This window comes from Otolemur garnettii, unplaced genomic scaffold (assembly GCF_000181295.1).
Source record: "Otolemur garnettii isolate 467f Iridium unplaced genomic scaffold, OtoGar3 scaffold00024, whole genome shotgun sequence".
NCBI classification, from domain to species: Eukaryota; Metazoa; Chordata; class Mammalia; order Primates; family Galagidae; genus Otolemur; species Otolemur garnettii.
The window spans coordinates 6,691,567-6,697,295 of record NW_003852419.1 but is presented as its reverse complement, the minus strand read 5'-3'; the positions used below and the strand labels follow the sequence as shown (position 1 = coordinate 6,697,295).

The window sequence follows — 5,729 nt, the reverse complement described above, 5'->3', positions numbered from 1 at the left end:
TGGCGCCCTAGCCACCTGAGCCACAGGCGCCGAGCCGAGTTGAAGGTTTTTATTCAACTATCAGTTCTAATAGAGCTGTTTGGTTTATTTCAATTTATCATTTGTTGCTTGATAACACGTTTGCATTTTCTTTAAGCCTACAGTTCAAATGAGACAAATTATTGAAAAATAACTTAGAATACCAATAACTTGGAGACAAATTATTGAGAAATAAATTGGAATACAAGAAGCTTTTCTCTCTTTTGTAGCATGTGTATGATTCTTAACCCTGCCCGCCAACCCCCAAGCCCTGGTCCTAGGCAATCCCCGATCTGCTCTCTGTCACTATAGAGAGGATTAGATTTGTCTTTCTTTCCATACAAATGGAATCACATATATATTCTTTTAGATTGGTTTCATGCACACTGTATCAGCAATTTTTTTCTCTACCAAGTTTTCTATTCTAGGAGTCCCTAGTTTGCTTAAAATTTTTATCATGAATGGCATTGAATTTTGTTAAAGACTTTTCTGCATCTGTTGAAATGGTCATTTTTTCCTTCTTGTATCTGTTGATATGAGAATTACATAATGATTTTCACATGTTGAACCAACTTGCATTCCTGGGATAAGTTCCACTGGTCATGAGGCACCATGCCTTTTGTCTATTACTGAATTTGATTAGATTTTGCGAAGAATTTTTGTATCTACATTCGTGAGGGATATTATTCTGTAGGTTTTTCTTTCATTTTTTCTTTTTTTAAACAAAGTCTCACTCTGTTGACCTGGGTAACATGCCCTGGCATCATCATAGCTCACAGCAACCTCAAACTCTTGGGCTCAAGTAATCCTCCTACCTCAAATTCCCGAGAAGCTGGGACTACAGGCGCCATCCACAACAACCAGCTAATTTTTGTATTTTCAGTAGAGACAAGTCTTGCTCTTACTTAGGCTGTTTGTGAACTCCTGAACTCAAGCAATCCACCCACATTGGCCTCCCAGAGTGCTAGGATTACAGGAGTGAGGCCCTGTCCTGGGTGAAAGGGTGGCACTCGACCAGCAGAGATCTCACAGACCCCCAAGGCTTGTACGAAAGGTCATTATTGGTGAGAAAGGAAGGCTGCAGAGCAGCACCAAGGAAGAGAGAGGAGAGAAGAGAAAAGAGGAGACAAAAGAGGAGAGAGAAGAGGGTGAAGAGGAGAGAGAAGAGAGAGAGGAGAGCGAGCAGAGGAGGAAGAGGAGAGAGATCAAAAGAGAAGTGCACCCATATGTAGGTTCGGTAAGGGGAAGTCTTAGAATGATGACAGGCTGGTAGGATAGCCAATAAAGAGTTACTGCTCTGGCAGGAAGAGCCATTAGGGGTGGGCCATAAGTTTGAAATTTTTAGCGGGTAATTGGGACAGGTTTTGTGACTGGGAGATAAGCAGGCTTTTCTGGAGCAATTACCTAACACTGGGGGTCTGTAGTTGTTTTAAATAATGTTTTTACTTGGTTTTGGTATTAGGTTAATGCTAGCTTCGTAAAGTAAGTTGCAAAATTTTTCCTTGTTCCCCTTTTTGTTTTTAAGGAGTTTGGTTATAAATAGCATTATTTCTTCCTTAAATAACTAATATAATTCCCCAGCGTAGCCATCTGGGCTTGGAGTTTTCTTTGTTTGAAGATTTCTTTTAATAGACTTTACTGTTTTAGAACAGTTTTAGAGTTACAAAAAAAAAATTTTTTTTTTAAGAGATAGAATCTCACTATGCTGCCCTTGGTAGAGTGCCATGGGGTCACAGCTCACAGCAATCTCCCACTCCAGGGCTTATGTGATTCTCTTGCCTTAGCCTCCCTAGTAGCTGGGACCACAGGCATCCACCACAACGCCAAGCTATTTTTTTTTTTTTTTTGGTTGCAGTTTGGGCAGGGCAGATTTGAACCTGCCACCCTTGGTATATGGGGCAGGCACCCTACTCACTGAGCTACAGGCACTGCCCCGCATTACAAAAAATTTGAGTAAATCCTTTCCAAATACTCTCTGTCCTGCACACTTACACTGTTATGTGTATTAGCCTCTTACATTTGTATGGTACATTTGTTACAATTAATGAACTGTCATTGATACATTATTATTAATACAAGTCCATACTTTAGTCAGATATTCTTATTTCTTTACCTAACACCCTTTTTTCTGTCCTGGGCCCCATCCAGGATACATCACATTTAGTTAGGCTCCCCTTGACTGTGAAACTTGCTCAGGTTTTCATTTTTTATAATGACCTTGACAATTTTGAGAAATAGTTGTCAGGCATATGGTAGCATACCAAACTACTGGAATTTATCTGATTTTTTTTTTCATGATTAGACCATGGATTTGGAGAGGCAAAATCACAGAGGTGCAGTCTGGTTTTTTATTATATCCAGGGTACTATCAACATGATTCATGACTGCTGGTACTGACCTAGGCCACCTGACGAAGTTCGTTTGTCAGGTTTCTGCCCCGTAAGGGCACTACCTCCTCGTCCCTTCCAAAGGAGAAAGTCATGATGAATAGTCCACACTTAAGAACTAAGTTAGGGGGACGCTCCAGTCTCCAACCTGGCGGCCGCCTGGGGCTCCGGGCTGGTTCCTCTGGGGGCCGTGACCATGACCGCCCAGCTCCTCCGTGTCCTGTGGCTCGTTTCAGTCATCCTGGGACCTTGGGAACTGTTGCCATAGCTGCCGCTGGGGGGCGAGGAGTTGCTTAAGTGTGAGGACCTCAAAGTGGGACAATATATAAAGATCCAAAAATAAATGATGTTGTGCGAACTATACAGCTCACGTTCAATGTTTTCCAGCACCCAACATAACCTGTGAGGATTTCAGCGGCAATGAAACACGTTTTACTGGACGTGAAGGTGGTTTATTCAAGCCCCTGTCTTGTCACGGTGTAAATGGCAACTCACACAAAGTGGCAGTTGCATTGTCTCTTTCTCTCGGATGTTGGGAGCAGATGGATTTCACCTTGGATAACCTTCTTTGGGTTTGTTGAAGTTTGGCACTATAGGGTTTTGTGGAATTAGGAGCCTAATTGATTTTATTCTTATTTCAAAGCAGATTTTTGGAGCTTCAGAAGGACATGATAGATTATTATGGAACCAGACTTACAAGACTGTTTACTAATGGAAACATTTACAAAGACACAGTTATATCCACAGTTACATTTTCAAAAAGAAACAGATTTGAGCCTTCTTGATTTTTTTTTCATTCTTCATGCACCCCTTCATTGGGTTTTAGATAATTTTGTCGTGGTTATTTTTATTTTGTTGACTTAGTCAAAAGTACATATTTCTGAGATTTGTTTAATAGGATTTTCAGAGCTGTAAAATAGTCTTTCTCAGGCTGCTGTCTCTGTGAGATAGATAGCTTATTACTCTAATATTCTTTAATGTCTTTTACTAAGGCAAGTTGCCACTTATCATTTTTGCTTCTGAAAAATAAAAGTATAACTTATTCACACAAAAAAGTAAGAAGTTAGTCTTCCCTCCTTTTGGGTGGAGTAGCTGAGTAATATATTTGGAATTCTTCTGCATGGGAGATTCTCCACTATGTATTAATTTATTCAATCATTCATATCAGAATAGGACTCATGGACATTTATTTTAAGATAAAACGCAATACTACTTTATTATTTTGGCGCTCATCTTGCTTCAGCTTTGGCCATTGGAGGCTGTGTCGGGTGGCAGTTGGGAGGTAGTTTTGTTTTTTAATTAATAGACATATTTTTGGAGGTGTTTTAGGCTACAAAAAAATTGAGGGAAAAATTCAGAGTTCCCATATGTCCAGTTCCTGCCATCACCCTACTAAAGTTTCTCCTATTATTATACTGTTAGTGTACTACATTTGTTACCATTGATGAGCCAATATTAACACTTACTATTAACTAAAAGCCATAGTGTACATTAGGGTATCATTCTGGTTTTAATTTCTATAGGCTTTGAAAATGTATAATGACATGTATCTGCCATTATGGTATCACACAGAATAGTGTCACTGCTCTGAAAATCTCCTGTGCTCCACCGATTGAGCCCCCAACCCCTTGAAGCACCTGGCTACAACTGATCTCTCCACTGTCCGCATAGTTTTGCTTTTTCCAGAGTGTCATATAAGTCACATGCTGAATAATGATGTATTGGCCAAAGATAGGCCACCTATCCAAGGTCTGACAATTAAGTTTGCAAACTTGCCACTGTGTACTTCCATTGGCAGACAACTCAGTAAGGTTTCATAACTTTGGTCTATCAGTGTCCCACAGTTGTGTTTGTGTTACGTGTGGTGGTGTCTTGCTGAGTGGCATTCATTATTGCTGAGTGTTTTTGTGTGCTGTCTGGAGAATGTCAGAGCTTGAATCAGGGCAATGAACAAACATTTGTAAATGTCTTGTTAAACTTGGCAAGAGTAGAAGTGAAATCAGGGACATATTTGTCCAAGTTTATGGGGATAATTCCATGAAGAAAATAGCAGATTACAAATGGATTAAATGTTTTTTTTTCTGAGGGGAGAGAAAGCATCACTAATGAAGAGAGATCGGGGTGGCCAGTAAGGAGCAGAACTGATGAAGACTTTGCAAGAAATGTGTCGGCTAACTGTGAGAAGCATAGCAGTCCAATTAATCAACGATAGAGAAACAGTTAAGAAAATCTTACCTGAAAATCTTGGCCAACAACTCATGGCTTTTGTATTATGACAATGCCCCAGTCCACATGAGGGAGATTTTAGCCAGGAACACTTTCCCTACTCAGTTTAATCTGGCCTCCAATGACTTTTTTTAATGCGAAGATAAATGAAATATTGATTAATAGGAAAACATTTTGATTTTCAGTACATCAAGGATAATACAACAGCTCTAAGGATCATTCCAGAAAAAGTTCCAAAATTGCTTTGACAAGTGGACTAGATGCATGCCATCAGTGCATGGCTTCCCAAGGGGAGGACTTTGAAGATGACCATGGCAATATTCGGTAATGAGGTATGTAGCACTTTTTCTAGGATGAGTTCACAAACTTAATAGTCAGACCTGGCTATTTTTAGAGATGGGCTCTCACTTTTGCTCGGGGTGGTCTCGAACCTATGAGCTCAGGGGATCTACCCACCTTGGCCTCCCAGAGTGCTAGTATTACAGACGTGAGCCACCGTGCAGGCCTGGTTAATGTAGTGTCTATTCTGTACCTTTATTTTAACGTGTACTCCTTCTACTTATTAACCAGTTAACTGTGTAATAGCCTCAGGCAGGTACAGGTGTCCTCAAACTACTGCCTGCAGGCCACATGCGGCCCGCCGAGGACGTTTATCTGGTCCACCAGGTGTTTTTGCCACTACCGCCTGTCCTGCTTAGCAGCCGACTTGTCCCAGGGCCCACAGTCTGGCCCTCCAACAGTCTGAGGGACAGTGAACTGGCCCCATTTAAAAAGTTTGAGGACCCCTGCTTCAGGAGGTATTCCAGATGGAGCCATTGTTATCAGAGGAGGTGACAGCTCCATGTGTGTTATTTCCCCCTAAAGACTTTCCAGTGGGACCAGATATAGAGGTGCAAGACAGTGATACTGATGATCCGACCCTGTGCATGCCTAGGCTAATGTGTGTGCTGTATCTTAGTTTTTAACAAAACATTTAAAAAATTAAAAAAAATTTAAAAACCCAAAAAGCTTATAGGAAATATGGAAAGAAAATCTTTTTGTGCAGTTGTACAATGAGTTTGTTTTTAAAGTGTTACTATAAAAGAGTCAAAAAGTTTT

General features: G+C 40.6%; 1 pseudogene; it reads left to right on the top strand.

Annotated features, from left to right (window-relative positions):
* Positions 1 to 3,269, top strand: part of LOC100959214 — a 53,795-nt pseudogene extending 50,526 nt beyond the window's left edge.
* The last annotated feature ends 2,460 nt before the right edge of the window (positions 3,270 to 5,729 follow it).